Source organism: Macaca mulatta, chromosome X (assembly GCF_049350105.2).
Source record: "Macaca mulatta isolate MMU2019108-1 chromosome X, T2T-MMU8v2.0, whole genome shotgun sequence".
Lineage (NCBI taxonomy): Eukaryota > Metazoa > Chordata > Mammalia > Primates > Cercopithecidae > Macaca > Macaca mulatta.
In genome coordinates, this window is record NC_133426.1 from 37457154 (window position 1) to 37474911 (window position 17758).

Here is a 17758-nt window from a genome sequence, read left to right on the forward strand (position 1 = left end):
GGGGTATTCTGGGAAACCTTTTGGTTTTCTGATACAAGAGACTACATGTGCATTGCCCCTCCCTCCCATTTCTTCCCACCTTGAATATAAACATGATGTCTGGAGTTGGCAGCAGCCGTTTTGTGCCTATAGGCCACCATGATGGAAGGAAGTGCAAATTGTGTCATCCTGGCTCTAACATCCCAAGTCACTAAGCTAAGCAATATCAGCAGTCAGCCAGTTTTAGACTTTTTGTTACATGAGAAAAATGACCTGTTGTTTGATTAAGCCACTAGAAATGAGATTTTCTGTTCATTTAAGTTAAACACATTCCTGATACAAATAGAGTAGACCCTTCTGGGAATGTCTGCCTAGCTCAGAATAACCCCATTTCTCTGTGAAGTTTCATCCTACTTCTCCTCTGGGTGGATCATTGCAGCCATCTTGAATTACTTGGCCCTGCTCCTTCAACTAGAGTGGATGCCATTGTGTAAACACACCTGAATGAGGCTGAACCTGAATGAGGCTGAACGTATCAGATTCTCCCAGGAATTTAAAATTGGGTTTCAGTAACTCTATTTGATCCTGTAATGTGACTAAAACTGAGGGACATGTTAAAACTTGGAATGAGAGAGAGAGACAGAGACAGAGACAGACAGAGTGATAGTATGATGGGAGGTCACCTTCAGCCACAGAAAAGTAGTGAAAGAAGACCTGTAGAAAGTGAAAGAGCGGCAGAGACCCATGTCACCGAAAGAGAACACTGGCTACAGCCTGGAGGATTTCTGGGTCCAAGCATTGGTTCCTTCTTGGTCCTAGCTGCCCTCAGGTTTCAGGAGCTCATGCAGCTTTCTTACAGATAGGGGGACAGGCATGGTTGTGCCGTGTATAAAGGCACCTGGTCAAAAGGGCAGGGGAAGTGAAATCCAGTCATGGTGTTCTGGTCACCAAGCCCTGGCCAGGGGGTGTGTCAGCCTGGAGGTAATGTGCTCTTTTATGTAATTCGTCTTCCCAGTAGGGTGTATATTTTTTTCTATTTCCAATAGTCTTAGGAAGACCCTACTTCAGGATACCTAGTAAAGTTGGTGCCTCCTACTTACAACCAAAGGACCTTGACATTCAGATAAAATGTATTAACAGACAACTAAACTATTCGTTCTACCATATAATAGATATGCTGTTCAATACCCTGATTTATTTTTGCTTTTTTATTAAAAAATTGAAGTATAGTTTACATATAGCAAAATGTACAAATCTTAAGGGTATAACTCAGTGAATTAACTGTGCATATCATATATCTATTAACCAGATCAATACACAGAGCATTTCCATCAATCTAGAAGGTTCCTTTATCCCAATGAATATCATTCATCCTGAACACACACCCCCAAACCCCCAAACAGGTAGGTAACCACTTTTCTGACCTCTATCACCAAACTTTGATTTTGAACTTCATAGAGATGGAATCATACAGCAAATACTCTTTTGTGTCTCACCTCTTTTGTTCATTGTTTATGAGATCCAGCCATGTTGCTGCATGTATCAGTAATTGGTCCTCTTTTTTATTGTTAATTAATAGTCCATTGTATGAATATACCATCATTTATTTATTCATTCTGTTGATGTATATTTAGGAAGTTTCCAGATTTTAACTCTTATGGATAAAGCTGCTTTACACATTCTTTTTTTTTTATTGCAATGATTTTTATTTTTTATTTTTTATTATTATTATACTTTAAGTTCTAGGGTACATGTGCATAACGTGCAGGTTTGTTACATATGTATACTTGTGCCATGTTGCTGTGCTGCACCCATCAACTCGTCAGCACCCATCAACTCGTCATTTACATCAGGTATAACTCCCAATGCAATCCCTCCCCCCTCCCCCCTCCCCATGATAGGCCCCGGTGTGTGATGTCCCCCTTCCCGAGTCCAAGTGATCTCATTGTTCAGTTCCCACCTATGAGTGAGAACATGCGGTGTTTGGTTTTCTGTTCTTGTGATAGTTTGCTAAGAATGATGGTTTCCAGCTGCATCCATGTCCCTACAAAGGACACAAACTCATCCTTTTTGATGGCTGCATAGTATTCCATGGTGTATATGTGCCACATTTTCTTAATCCAGTCTGTCACTGATGGACATTTGGGTTGATTCCAAGTCTTTGCTATTGTGAATAGTGCCGCAATAAACATACGTGTGCATGTATCTTTATAGCAGCATGATTTATAATCCTTTGGGTATATCCCCAGTAATGGGATGGCTGGGTCATATGGTACATCTGGTTCTAGATCCTTGAGGAATCGCCATACTGTTTTCCATAATGGATGAACTAGTTTACAATCTCACCAACAGTGTAAAAGTGTTCCTATTTCTCCACATCCTCTCCAGCACCTGTTGTTTCCTGACTTTTTAATGATCGCCATTCTAACTGGTGTGAGATGGTATCTCATTGTGGTTTTGATTTGCATTTCTCTGATGGCCAGTGATGATGAGCATTTTTTCATGTGTCTGTTGGCTGTATGAATGTCTTCTTTTGAGAAATGTCTGTTCATATCCTTTGCCCACTTTTTGATGGGGTTGTTTGTTTGTTTCTTGTAAATTTGTTTGAGTTCTTTGTAGGTTCTGGATATTAGCCCTTTGTCAGATGAGTAGATTGCAAAAATTTTCTCCCATTCTGTAGGTTGCCTGTTCACTCTGATGGTAGTTTCTTTTGCTGTGCAGAAGCTCTTTAGTTTAATGAGACCCCATTTGTCAATTTTGGCTTTTGCTGCTGTTGCTTTTGGTGTTTTAGACATGAAGTCTTTGCCCATGCCTATGTCCTGAATGGTACTACCTAGGTTTTCCTCTAGGGTTTTTATGGTATTAGGTCTAACATTTAAGTCTCTAATCCATCTTGAATTAATTTTCGTATAAGGAGTAAGGAAAGGATCCAGTTTCAGCTTTCTACTTATGGCTAGCCAATTTTCCCAGCACCATTACACATTCTTATACAAATAGGCCTAGGCATTTATTTCCCTTGGACATTGATGCACTGTAATATATATCCATATTTTATATATATTATATATATCTCCATATATGCATACATACACACATATATACACATGTATGTGTATATATGTATATATACATATATGTATGTGTATACATACATATATGCATGTGTATACATATATGTATATATGTGTATACACGTATGCATATATGTATGTATGTATACATACATAGATGTATGTATACATAGATGTATGTATGTATACATAGATGTATGTATATAGGTATACATACATAGATGTATGTATACATAGATGTATGTATATAGGTATACATACATAGATGTATGTATACATAGATGTATGTGTGTATATATATGTGTGTGTATGTATGCATATATGGAGATATATATATAATATATATAAAATATGGATATCTATTACAGTGCATCAATGTCCAAGGGAAATAAATGCCTAGGCCCATTTGTATAAGAATGTGTACAGCAGCTTTATCCATAAGAGTTAAAATCTGGAAACTTCCTAAATATACATCAACAGAATACATATATATACACATATATATAACATACATGTGTATATGTGTGTCTGTGTATATGGATGGATGTGTGTGTGTGTGTATATATATATAAAGCATGCATGTATGTAGGTAAATTCTCTCTTGAGTTGTTCCTTCACATTGTAATTGGGAGACCATATATTTAAAGTACTGCTTCATGACCAATTACATATTTAGTGAACGTGTTCTCTTTACATATTAAACATGAGGCTACTCAGTATCATCGGGAAGCCTGCTTTGGTTTATTTAAAAAGTGATAAATGGTCAGTTGTATTTTGTGTTACAACTAATGAGGCAAACTTATAGTGAGGGTACCTGGCATTAAGCTTATAATTAAAAGTCTAGTCTGTGACTAGGAATATATCCAGCTATGCTACGTGAACCCCATGAGATTAAGCTCAGTTGCTTGTTCTAACCACCTGTGCTATTTGCAATATTAAATTATGCTGGATTTGCAATGCAAAGCCCTGTAAAGCAGTGTCTGTGTCCCAGCATCACATGTGGAGCTTTTTTAAAAAAATGAGTGTCTGATTCTTCTCTCTCCCTTCCCCCAAAGTCTTGATCTAGATTGAGATCTCTGTTTTTTTTTTTTTTTTTTTTTTTTTTTTAACTCACCATGTAATTATGTGCTATAGCAGCTGGCCATTTCTTTCATATGTCCATCCTTACAATCTTGGCGATTGCCTTCAGTTGAATTCACATTGGAGGCTATGAATGAGTTTTATCTCCTGTTAAACTTTCCCCAGGCAACATGAGATGACAGTACACAATTCACTTAATATTGATTACTTCATAAACATGCCCTCATTAAAATAATAACAAATTATGGACAGTGGCAGAATAAGACACATTTGGTGAAATAAAACATGGAGCATGATATGAATTTATTCAGACTACCCCACTAGAATGTTATATTAGTCTGTTTTCACACTGCTATAAAGAACTATTTGAGACTGTGTACTTTATAAAGAAAAGAGGTTTAATTGACTCACAGTTGCACATGGCTGGGGAGGCCTCAGGAAACTTACAATCATGGTGGAAGGGGAAGTAGGCACTTATTTACATGGCAGCAGGAGAGTGAGCACAAAGAGGGAAGTACCACACTTTTAAACCATCAGATCTGAGAACTGAGATCTGAGAACGGCGATGGGGAAGCCTGCCCCCCATGATTCAATCACCTCCCACAAGGCCCTTCCCCCGACATGTGGGGATTACAATTTGAGATGAGATTTGGGTGGGAACACAGAGCCAAACCATGTCAAGTGTAATCTCCATAGTGGCAGAGACTTTTCTCTCTGTTGCTCACTGATGTTCTCCTAGTAAGCCATAGCAGGGCTCAATAATTATCACAGAATAAATCTTCGTCTAAGACAAAGACCTTAGTTACTAACTTACAAGGTTATAAATCCTGCTTTGCCTACTATTGGTTACATATGTCAGTTGCTCCTCTGAGCCATTCCAAGGGCAGTAGGCTCCCCAGCCGCATTCATTTGACAGTGACCATTTGAAACTTGTCAAATATTAAATCTACAGAAGAGACTTTGGGGGAACTTCTTACCCTTAACAGAATAAGGGTGTCAATTTACCTTCTCTCCTCTTCAGCCATAGAGCCAGCTCCTCCTGAAGTCCTCTATTCCTTTCTCCTTCCACTAGGCATAAAACAAAAGTTGAATCTGGCCATGGTGTCACTTTTTTTTCCTGGTGGTTAGTAAGGGGATGCAGGTGGTGGCGGCAACTCCCTTTATCACACCTTCGTGCTGTGGTCACCTCAAATATCCTTTTTAGATATGCCATTTACATAGAAAATGATTCTACCTGAATTTTATAATCTAGCTCTCCTAAAGATTACTGGTTAAAATTATTAAAAGAAGCCAGAAAAAGAAAACAGAAACATTTTCCCTTTAAAATACCAGAAAATGTCAACATAACAAAACTGCTGCTTTGGACATGATCACACAGAGGATGGGTTCCCTACAGTACATAAATGAATAAGGGGAGAAGGATGGAAACATATATGTCCGTTTTATTTCATATATATGTATGCCAGAAAGGAACTGGGAAGTTACTAGGTCAGCCACCTCATTTTGCAGATGAATACAGTGAAGCCAAAGAGGTTAAATCACTCACTAAGGGCCATATTATGACAAAGCTAGAAGTTCTGAATTTTCCAACTATGGTTACCAGACCCCTCCACATACCCTGTAGCTTTAGGTTTCATGTTATACGCAGAAAAGTTACCGTTCATGGCCCAACCAGCACTATATCACACTGTTTCCCCTATATCCAAGGAATACATTTATTAAAATGTATTTTAAGGTACTAAAGAAAAAAGGAAGAAAGATCTAGGCAATTTTAAAGTATCTCTGCCTTCCCTTCTGCAATTATGACCTTCAGGGCATCCATCAATCCTACAGGCACATGTCAAAGAACACGGGAAAAGATACCTTTTCAGCTTGTTCTGTTGAAAGCATCTAGGTGAAAGAGCTATTAAGCCTTAAAATTTCACAAATTGTTCACATATTGTTCAACCAGGACCATTTTTGTGAATACCTCTCTAAGATGACAGAATAGGTAGTACATAATAGAGTCACTTGAGTGGAAAGAACTGTGGTTCCTGGAAAAGAAGATAATTGCTTCATAGCACTTATTGCTGAAGCTCCCACAGGCCTCCTCTTTGTCTTCCCAAAGTGACTTAAGGATTTGAGGATCTGCTATCATGGTGACAGATTGGAGGGTGTCCATTGCCCCTGACCTGAAGCTGGATGAGTGGAAGAAATAGGGAGGTCACCCAGGGCAATGGCAGCAAAGAGTGTTTTCTACTCTTTGTCCCTGGGCTCTAGGATAGCACTTAACGAGAAAAATCAATTGCAACCTTGTGAGTGCAGTCAGAACTGGAAACTGCATTTAAATTTGCCTACTCAGGCAGTCGGTCCCATTTTAAAGAGCTTTAGAGTCAGAGGTTTCTGTGACAACAGAGGTGGACGTGGGCAAAAATTGCTTTGCAGGGTAGTGAAGGCTAGCAGTGTTGTTAGATTGGCACTTTATGGCTGCCCAGTTTATGTGGGCTTGGCTGTAAGTAACCCAATGAACAGTGACTTTTTAAAAAGGGATTAGATTTTCTCTTATAACAAGGGTCTGGATATATGTGGTCCTGGTTGTGGTACAGATGCTCAATAATGTCCAAAAATCCCAGGATTTTTCTTTCTCCCCCGTCATTCTCAGAATGTTGACCTTTCATCCACGTGCTCATTGCTGCAGGATGCAAATTGGCCGTGTGCTACTTCAGGCCTCACATATGCATTCAAGGCAGCCAAAAAAAGGAAAGGGAGATAACAGCCATGTATGTCCATTTTATTTCCATGTATTATGAAACAAAAAGCTTTCCATGAAGCTCCTGCAGATTCCTCCATTGATCAAGTGAGGCCACATAGCCAACCCTAGCTACAAGGAATGCAGGGTACTTGGCAAGGGACAATGGGATTTACATGTTTGGCCAAGGCTAATTACTATCACTTAAGGCTAGACACAATTGCCAGCCTAATAAAACTGATATTCAGTTAGCAAGAAATAAAGGGAAAAGAGATGTCACTAACTAATAGTGTAAGCCACTATAAATTCAGAATTGGCCTTTCAAAATAAGAAGGGCATGTACTGTATATTTGACAATAAGCAACTATGCATCCCTATACTTCTATACTCTCTAGTACATTATCATGTACCAAACAGGCACTTGAACATTTTGAACCACAGTTTGAGAATACTGTAATGACATACTCATTCAACAGTGACTTAGAGAAAGGTATAATGTGAAATAGTCAACAAAGCATTCAGTCTTAATGTCGTTGTTCACTTTGGGTATATCAGGAGATTGACAACTGCAGATGATTCAAGTAACTGATGCCAGGAGGCTACAAAGAGTTCTAGTCCTTTAAGCTTTCTATTAGGAAGAAAGTACATAAGAAAATAGGCATATTGATAAAATGCCTAGAATAGGACAAGTTGAACCTGTGTTCTAGTTTTACCACAAATGACTTTTTGCTTTTTCTCTAAGAAATTAAACTGCTGAAACATACTATCATGTTCACATTACAGAATTACAGCCCAAGTATGTATACAGTATATAGATTTATAAATGTCATAAAGACTTGAATCATAAAATGCTCTATGTGAAAGACACATTAAAGACCACCTCAGCCTGACTTTTTATTTTTCCAGATGAGGAATTGAGGTCCAGAGAAGTTGCATGATTTGTCTAAAGTTATATAGTTAGTTAGTATCTAGAAACCAGATAAACCTGAGAGATATTTTGAAAGAGCAAAGGAATGTCATTTTGGGAAAAGTGGGACAGTGAAGGCTGCAAGTGTGGTGATGAGAAAAGTAAATACACAGACATGAAGGGTCATACATTGCTAGTTTATGAATTATAAGTTAGAACAATTTAGGAATACAGGCTGACGTAAGCTGGTCCTTGGATGGAAGATGAGGTATAAGAAGTAGGCAATAGCACGATTATTTTATGAGAAATATGCTGATCTCAAACCTCCAAGGCCTGGAGTTCAGTCACTATTGAACTTCAGATGTCCCTTTTCACTATCACTTGCAGGCATTGTGCATGTGCTTTATGCTAGGAACTGTGCTAAGCATCTTATATGAAATCCTTACAGCAATCCAGTGATGTAGATATTATCATGACTTTTTACAAGTGAGAAGAATGAGGCTAAGAAAGAATAAGTAACTCACAAATTCACACTGCTAGAAACTGGTAAAGCTAAGTTTGGAATCCAGGTGTATCTGACCCCCAAGTCCCTGTTTATCACCATGCTATTCTCCTTTTTATGTTCAAAAACCAGATTCCCCCAATGCTTTGGAGAACCATAGAGCTTGGAACCTAGAGGCATCTTAGATGTCACCTAGTACAGTGCTACTCAAGAGGTGCTTTTCTGGCCAGGAGCATCACCATCACCCAAGATCTTGTTAGAAATGCAAGACCTCAGGCCCCGCTCCACAGCTACTGAGTCGGAATCCCTGAGGGTGAGGCCTGGGAAGCTGTGTTTTAGCAAGATCACTAGATGATTTTTAGGAACACTAACATTTGAGAAGCTGTGACCTAGTGAATAGATACTAGTCCAGCCCCTTTATTTTACAGATGAAGAGATGGAGGTCTGATGACTTAAGCATGGGTATGGTGCCAGTGGAGCCTCAAGCCCTGATCTCCTGATTCCTAGTCCAGTGCACTGTCTGCTGTGTTCTGTGGTTTCCTCATTAGCCTCTCACAATGTGCATTGGTGCCTGTGTTGGAAACACTGTATGGCATTTAGTGGACTTCTGGCCTGACCCAGCATGTTCATTCATGTGCACATCAGGTTTCTCCTTCCATTCCTCCATGACTCAGACCAAAGGAATTTCTCGATACTCGGGAGGTCTTTTCCATATTTTCCCTGTAGCTCTCCTCTTCTTCATTATCATAATCATAGTATTATTACTTTGCTTTTTAAAACTACTTTTGCATTAACTCAGTATTTCATGTCAGTAGTTCTCAACCTTGACACTCTTTGTAATAACCTGGAGAGTTTAAAAAAGATACTCATCCCTGGGTCCCACGCCCAGAGTCTGATGTAATCAGTGTGGGGTGTGGACAGGGCGTTGGGATTTTTAAGAGCTCGCCAGGTGATTGCAGTATGCAGTCAAACGTTGGGAACTGCTTTTTCATAAGTCTCATTATTACCTGAGGAGATAGGTGGGACACACATAATCCTGTTTTTGTAGATAAGGAAGCTTGTGCTCTGAGACATTTAGTGTCTTAGAGGAAAGAGAATGAAATCATCTAGTGACACTTGGTGCAGACTGGGTTACCAGCTACTTCTAATAAATCTTTAAAGCCAGCAGTCAGGCTGTAAGAATGGGGAAAAACCTGTTTTTCTTTTCTGGTTTCTAGTGTTTTCTCGGTTTAGGTTTCTTCACATGAGAAGGGAAAAGAAACAACTGTAAAGTGGTACCTGGGACCAAATGTTTATAACTGAAATTCCATGCTGAATCCCTTTAATGACGGGAGGATAATCATCAACTAGAGCAACCTGCCTCCTATTCCTCATAGCCCAGCATAATAATGGTCAGGGAGCATCAGGAAAACCAGATGGAAGGGACTTGCTCATTCTGCACCAGCACACATGCCCCATTTAGAGACCAATTAAGAAAATAACAAACCTGGCCACACTGGCTAAAAGAGCTCCTCAGTGGAGCATGCAAATATGGACATGCCTATCTTACATGCAGAATATTGGAAGAGAATTTATCTTTGTTGCTGTGTCCCTTTTCTGGGTAATCTAATCATTTAAATGATAATATGCAACACTTTTGCTTAATGCTTCCTCTCGCTGCCTTGAATATCATTGGGAACTTCTATTGTTCCTTTAGTCTAACGTCTCACCATTTCCAAAAGAAATCCTCTGCTGCAACCAGCCTCTCTATTTTCATAATCCTTTGCTACTTCAAGTGTGGTTGATGAACCAGCAGTGTCAGCCTCAGCATCACCACTGTTGTAACAAGGAGCTTGTTAGTAGCAGAATCCTGGCCCCACCCTAGACCTACTGAATTAGAATCTTTGTTTTTTATCAAAAGCCCCAAGTAATATGTGTGCACCTTGAGGGTTTTGAAGCATTGCCCCAATACACAGGACTCCCCCCATCATCCAATAGGTTAAAAATCCTCTCTTCCCCATGCTTTCATTTACCCACTTCCTACTTGTCCTTCAAAAGCTCAGCTCATACTCCTCTTCCTCTGTGAGGCCCTCAATATTTACTCCATTCACGTTACTCCTTTAGTGTACTACTTTTAGGATTTAAATGAATGCTGAATATTTCATTATTTACATGTTTTGCATGTCTACTTAGTCTCATTATTAAGATCCCATGTTTCTCCAACTTAGCATAGGCTTTGCACATAATACTTATGAATTACTCAGTTTGTCAAGATCAGTTTCCTACTTGAAAGTTTTTCTTTAGCCCTATTTTGTCTCTTTAAGCTTGCTCAACACCTTCTCTGCTCATGATGTTCTCTGGAGGTCACTATGCACTATAAGAGTGCTCATGATGTTCTGCCTCAAAGAAGCTCCTCCAAATTTCTGTCTTCTCAATACCTTAAGTAAATCTTTATCTGCTACAGAGATTTCCTGAAAGGCCTGGCTCTTTCTTGTAACCTAGTGGGTTCCAAGTGAACTACAACCCCAAAGAGATATAGGAAGTAAAAATTTAACCACTTGTGAATATTGACTTTGTATAAACAATTTCTCTAACTTTTTAATTTGAAATGATTTGGACTGGACATTTTAAAAAGTAAATTTGATTTTGGGGATGAGATGTTTTTCTACTCTGTTCTGGTGCGCATAGGAAACTCAGGATCATCTTCTGCTGTTTCATGTGGGACAGGCCACGTGGTAGTATCTCTTTTGCTGGTCCCAGACCCTGAAGCAAGAGACACACCTCTGAGGCTGCCATCTTCCTGAGTTCCAGGCAAAAGGGAGGCACACATCCTAACGAACTGTAGATTCCCAAACCTGTCTGGAGGCCTGTTGTAAGGCTCCTAAGGCTTGGCATGATGGGGTGGAGGTAGGAAAGCAGGACACCACACTCACACTGACTTTCAACTTCTGATTTCTTTTCCATGTCAACTCATCCCACCTTGAACAGCTTGTATCTCCATCCTGAGTTTACTCAGAACTATCCTTCAAATCTATTGTTTTATAGTATCAATTTTAAGTATTAAAAATACCCAGGAGGCCGAGTGTGGTGACTCACACCTGTAATCCTAGCACTTTGGGAGACTGAGGCGGGCAGATCACGAGGTCAGGAGATCGGGACCATCCTGGCTAACACGGTGAAACCCCGTCTCTACCAAAAATACAAAAAATTAGCCGGGCATGGTGGCGGACGCCTGTAGTCCCAGCTACTTGGGAGGCTGAGGCAGGAGAATGGCATGAACCCGGGAGGCAGAGCTTGCAGTGAGCCGAGAGCATGCCGCTGCACTCCAGCCTGGACAACAGAGCAAGACTCCATCTTAAAAAAAAAAAAAATCCAGGATCTAACAACCCACATTTTTCTTTATTGTCCATGGGTATCAAAAGTCATTTGTCTCATTCCAGTAGCTCTAACTTTAAAAAAAGACATATAAAAAAGTCATTTTGATGTTTATTAGATAGTCAGATGGCTTCTTTCTTTCTCTAGGCAGAAGCCTATGCTACCAACAGGACGATGAGGCAAAGGATTGGGTGAAATAAATTGCTGGGCGAAAACATTAAGTTAATAGCAGATTCTTACTCTGTTACATATGTGTTTGCTGTGATATCAGAGTGACTCTGCATTCTATGCAGATGGGCACTCAGGGCATTTTGGACTATTACATGATAATGTTGGTAGTGCTTGAGCAAGGCCTAGGGTGGGAAGTCTAGCACCTCCTTACAGTTGTTTCAGAGTCTGTGAGGATTGCCTGTCAGGTAAGACTTAGAACTGTACTTCGACACTAATAATTCATTGTCACCTTAAGACGCATATTCCGTATATTGTAAAAATGTTTCCTTGGGCTCTATCCACTTCCAAAAACGTGTTTGGGGTGGTTTACAACAAAAATTCACCAATACAGTGAAACCATTAACCATTCAACATGGTTTAAGGTTTAAGAGGTAAAATGTTTATAGCAAAACCCCTAGGGTAAAGGAAGTTTCTGCATTAAGCACAGGAATTAACTCTGTCTCTTGGCCCTCAAGACTAAGACAAACTCTCATTTCACTTTGTTAGGTGGGCTATGAGGGTAGCTTATCACTTGGGCCTTCGTATAGAGGCGTTAGAAAACTGTGAACAATATCTTCAATAGCAGTTTTACAAAAGCTTGTCTTTTAAAAAAAAATCAACCTTTCCTTTATATAGAAACCAAAGCCATGATAGTCATAGTTACAAAAAATAATCTGTGGAAAGTCAGATTTATATATTCCAGATACATAGTGTTGTCAGGACCTAACCTAACATTGGGAAATTTAAAGAATTTATAGCTAATGTTTCTTAAGCCAGTGCTTCTCAAAATACCATCTGGTGATCTTTTTAAAATTCAGTTTCTTGGCTAGCCATATGCAGAAAACTGAAACTGGACCCCTTCCTTACACCTTATACAAAAATTAACTCAAGATGGATTAGACTTAAATGTAAAACCCCAAACCATAAAAACCCTAGAAGAAAACCTAGGCAATACCATTCAGAACATAGGCATGGACAAAGACTTCATGACGAAAACACCAAAAGCAATTGCAACAAATGCCAAAATTGACAAATGGGATCTACTTGAACTAAAGAGCTTCTGCATAGCAAAAGAAACTATCATCAGAGTGAACAGGCGACGTACAGAATGGGAGAAAATTTTTACAATATACTCATCTGACAAAGGTCTAATATCCAGAATTTACAAGGAACTTAAACAAATTTACAAGAAAAAAACAACCCTACAAAAAGTGGGCAAAAGATATGAACAGACACTTCTCAAAAGAAGACATTTACATGGCCAAAAACCATGAAAAAAATCTCAGCATCACTGATCATTAGAGAAATGCAAATCAAAACCACAATGAGACACCTTCTCATGCCAGTCAGAATGGCAATTATTAAAAAGTCAAGAAACAATAGATGCTGGTGAGGCTGTGGAGAAATAGGAACACTTTTACGCTGTTGGTGGGAGTCTAAATTAGTTCAACCATTGTGTAAGATAGTATGGTGATTCCTCAAGAATCTAGAACCAGAAATACCATTTGACCCAGTAATCCCATTACTGGGTATATACCCAAAGGAATATAAATTATTCTACTATAAAGACACATGCACATGTATGTTTATTGCAGTACTGTTTACAATAGCAAAGTCATGGAAACAACCCAAATGCCCATCAATGGTAGACTGGATAAAGAAAATGTGGCACATATATACCACGGAGTACCATGCAGCCATAAAAAAGAATGAGATCATGTCCTTTGCAGGGACATAGATGAAGCTGGAAGCCATCGTTCTCAGTAAACTAACACAGGAAAGAAAACCAAACACTGCATGTTCTCACTCATAAGTGGGAGTTGAACAATGAGAACACATGGACACAGGGAGGGGAACAACACACACCAGGTCTTGTTGGGGGATGGGGGGCACGGGGAGGGAACTTAGAGGACAGGTCAATAGGTACAGCAAACCACCATGACACACGTATACCTATGTAACAAACCTGCACATTCTGCACATGTATCCCAGAACTTAAAGTAAAATAAAACAATAAAAAATAAATTAAAACAAATAAAATTCAGTTTCTAATTCACTGGGTCTGGTCTGGGGCCTGGGAATTTGAATTTCTATCAGGATACCTTTACTGCTGGTCCATGGACCACACTTTGAGGAGCAGATATCTCTTAGAGATATCAGAGGTCTCAAATGGGCTACTGACAGAAGTTTGAGGACAGATAATTTAAGACTGGACAGATATTCTGAGTCCTCCATGACTCAGACCAAAGGAATTTCTTTATACCTGGGAGTTCTTTTGCTAGTTTTCCCTTTAGCCCTCCTCTTCATCATCATTATTATTATATTGTATTACATTATATTATTATTACTTTGATTTTAAAAACTATTTTTGTATTCACTTAGTATTTTATGGCAGTAGTTCGTAACCTTGACCACTCTTTGTAATCCACTGGGGAGCTTAAAAAAGATCCCAGCCAGGAGCGGTGGCTCACGCCTGAAATCCCAGCACTTTGGGAGGCCGAGGTGGGCGGGTCGCCCGAGGTCAGGAGTTTGAGACCAGCCCGGCCAACCATGGTGAAACCCCATCTCTACTAAAAATACAAAAAATTAGCCGGGTGTGGTGGTGGGCACCTGTAATTCCAGTGACTCAGGAGGCTGAGGCAGAATTGCTTGAATCCAGGAGGCAGAGGTTGCAGTGAGCCAAGATCGTGCCACTGCACTCCAGCCTGGGTGACTGAGTGAAACTCTGTCTCAGGGAAAAAAAAAAAAAAAAAAAAAAAATCCCAATGCTGGGTCCCATGCCCAGAGAGTCTTCGCATGTACCTTATCATGCACCCTAGATGCAGATATCTTTGTTATTTTGACTGAAAGGATCTAGTATGGTAGGTAGGAAAGCTGATTGTTTATGTGAGGGATGAAGTGACAAATGAAAGGTTTGGCTTTATATTCATGTCTATTCTAATTAGGCTCTTTTTGCAAGAAACTGAGACTCTCAAATGATTAAAGGGAAAGGGAAGGAGTATGGGGGTGGGTATAGTATGGAAAATTGGCAGGAAGCCCTAAAGGGAGTAGCCCTAAACTGTTAGGAAGAGGGAGCTATTTTTCTCTACTTTCCTCTAACTTTCTCTCTTGGTATCATTGTTTCTCTTAGCATATCTGCTCCAGTCTCCTTTCATTCTCACTGCTGGGTGGTTTATTCTGTTTTTCTCCTTCACAGCCCCTGCTTACTCCCTGTTGACCTCAGTTTATGCATGGGCCCATTCCTGACCTGTCTTCAGCAGCAGCTGGGAATACTGACAGCTTCATTTTTTTTTTTTTTTGAACATGCATTTCAAATTGTTGAGAGGAGGAATTTGATTGGCATAGTATGCCTTAGGACACTGGCACACCCAAGATTTAGTTGCTATTCGCGTATTCAATCAATGCTGATGGGGAAGGGGCAGGAGGTGTTTGATGCCTAGAAAAAGAAATATAGCTAGCAATGACTGCCACTTCAGAGGCGCTGTAGGTAGGACTCTTGCCTTGGGAAAGAGTCAATGGTGGTTTGGTCTCTTTATTCACTTTTTAAAAAAGAAAGTCATCTCTCCTCTGCATGGAGGTAGTTCAGTCATAACATGACTTTCAGGCAGGGCCAAGAAATATAGTATGAACTTTATTGCCCTCTTGTCTCTTCATACTCAGAGGCCAAACCAATAGGAATATTTCACAAGGTCAGTAAAGTGAATCAGTTAAACTAAAGAAAATAATTTAAACCAAACCACCTCAGATTTGCTTTGTATTTTTGAGATATCTTCATTTATTTTAATTCAATGTAAAAAGAAAAGAACGTATTCCATCCAAAATATCAACAAATGCCTTGATCTTAGGGGCTACAACTACAGGACAGGGAATAATTTGGGTTTGTTTTGGTGAAGGCCTGATGGCCAGGGAGTCCCTCTCTGCCATTCCTAGTCATTTTTGTTCCCCCACTGGAAATGCTGCTCCCTCATTCCCAGGATCTCAGAGTGTCTCAAAAGCACATAGGCCATCTTCTTGGAGGCAGTGGGTGTGCTCATGCATGTGCTCCTGTGTACTAGAGACTGGAGGGATCTTTGAGAAAGCAGACACACAGGAGAAGAAGCTCAAGCCCTTACCCCAGAATCTCAACTCCCTTCTTCTTTCTGTACTATTTGTTCAGGGGCGAAAAATACTCTTCCTCAGTGTTCCCCACACACAGGCTTTTAATGGGCTGTGTTTCTAGTTTTTATTTGCTGATCAATAAGCTGAAGGGTAGGTCTTGTCTGTTCCCAGAGATAAAGAACTGCATGCATAACTGGTCTCTATCCAGCTGAACAAGCGCTGGTTTCTCTTTGTTTTTCACAGTGTTTCTGAGAGATAAGAGGAAACCACCCAGACATGATGCATGACCATCGGAGGTTTTGAAATAATATTTTATAAACTCTTTCCCTATTCTAAGCTGTGGATTCAGGATAGAAAGAAAGGGGGATGGCACCACATATAGCATAAGTTGATTTTTTTCTGGGTTAAAAATAAGCAGGCAAACACACACGTACACAGACATGCACACACACACATAACATATGAATAAATGTTCAACTGGGGAAATAATAAGCCAATTTTCAGTTATAGGCATGAAAGTCAAATAGGAAAAATTTTAGTAATGCAAATGAATACATCCCTGCAAATTCAGTGACTGCTTCCTACCACAAAAACTGCCTCTGTCATATGGATTCAAAATCAATATTGAGCAGAGCCAGAATATATTCCCAGAAGACTATGGGATTCAATCAGGATAGAGTCCTATTAAGTGCATGCCCTTCAGGGGTTTTAGCAGGTTTCTGAGAAAGAGGGGTTGATTTGAGACAAATGATGATGCAAGATTTTAAGTAGTTAAGATCAGTTGGCACTGATAAAGGCACAAAGAGTAAATGTTTTCAACAGCAAATGAAAATTCTGGTAGCAATTTGAATGGGTGTGTGTATTCAATCATTTAGGAGAAAGTTGCTATTAAGCTAAGGAAAGAAGACTTGGAGCTGATATGATAGGACAGTGGGGATGCCGCATAGGAAGATAGTGTCTTCGGGAATGTTAGGAGGAGTAAACTTAAGAGACAGAGAGAGTGGTTCATAAAAGGGAAATTTAAGTTGAAAGCCATGACATCATTATTTCAGCAAACAGGAAAAAAAAAAAAAAAAGAGGAGAAAGTTTCTTTCTATCTCTAGGCTCATGAGCTTTAGTTGCTCTATTGTAGACTCTTGTCTATATCTCATCTCCAGTGCTGGATGGTAACTTCCCTGTAGGGAAAAAATATGTCTTATGGTTTCTTGAATTTCTCCACAACACCTATTGTGGTACCTTACTGGAATAGTAGCTCAGTAAATGTTAATTGGCAGAATTAATAAATGGTGCCCTCATGAAGTAATTATTTTTCCAAATTAAATGCTAGATTTTGGGAAACCAAAACCAGATTATATTTTTTCCTTCTAATACCAGGTAAATCAGAGGAGCAATTTATGAATTAAATCATTAGAAACTTATTTCAAAAGGAATTGGCTGGTCTAATGCTGGATATTGGATAGGAAAATTAAACGTGCCAGTTTTAGGAGAGAGGCCAAAATCCAACGGACTTTTTATTGATCCCAGATTCATTCAATCAGACTAAACTTAGATGTTTTTTAGTTTTGGTTAATCTGACCAGTACCTTTCCTGTGCAGGTCTACCTTTTGGGAAGATTGGCTTCATGAGAGCACAGGTCCTATCTATCTTGCTCACTGTCATATCTCCAGCATCCAGAACAATCTTGCCTGGAATGTAGTAGGCGCTTAAGGAACAATCGCAGAGGGGAGGAAAAGAGAGAAGGAGGGAGGAAGGGAATAAAGAGCAAAGGGAGGGAGGGCTCTGAATCTCATACCAGTTAACCTGTCACTTATTTACTCACTCATCAGCTG

General features: G+C 39.6%; 1 protein-coding gene across 1 annotated transcript in view; it reads left to right on the top strand.

The window, feature by feature from the left end:
• LANCL3 (LanC like family member 3) overlaps positions 1–17758 on the top strand; it is a 96662-nt gene that overhangs the window by 55547 nt on the left and 23357 nt on the right. The gene's annotated exons all lie outside the window — the stretch shown is intronic.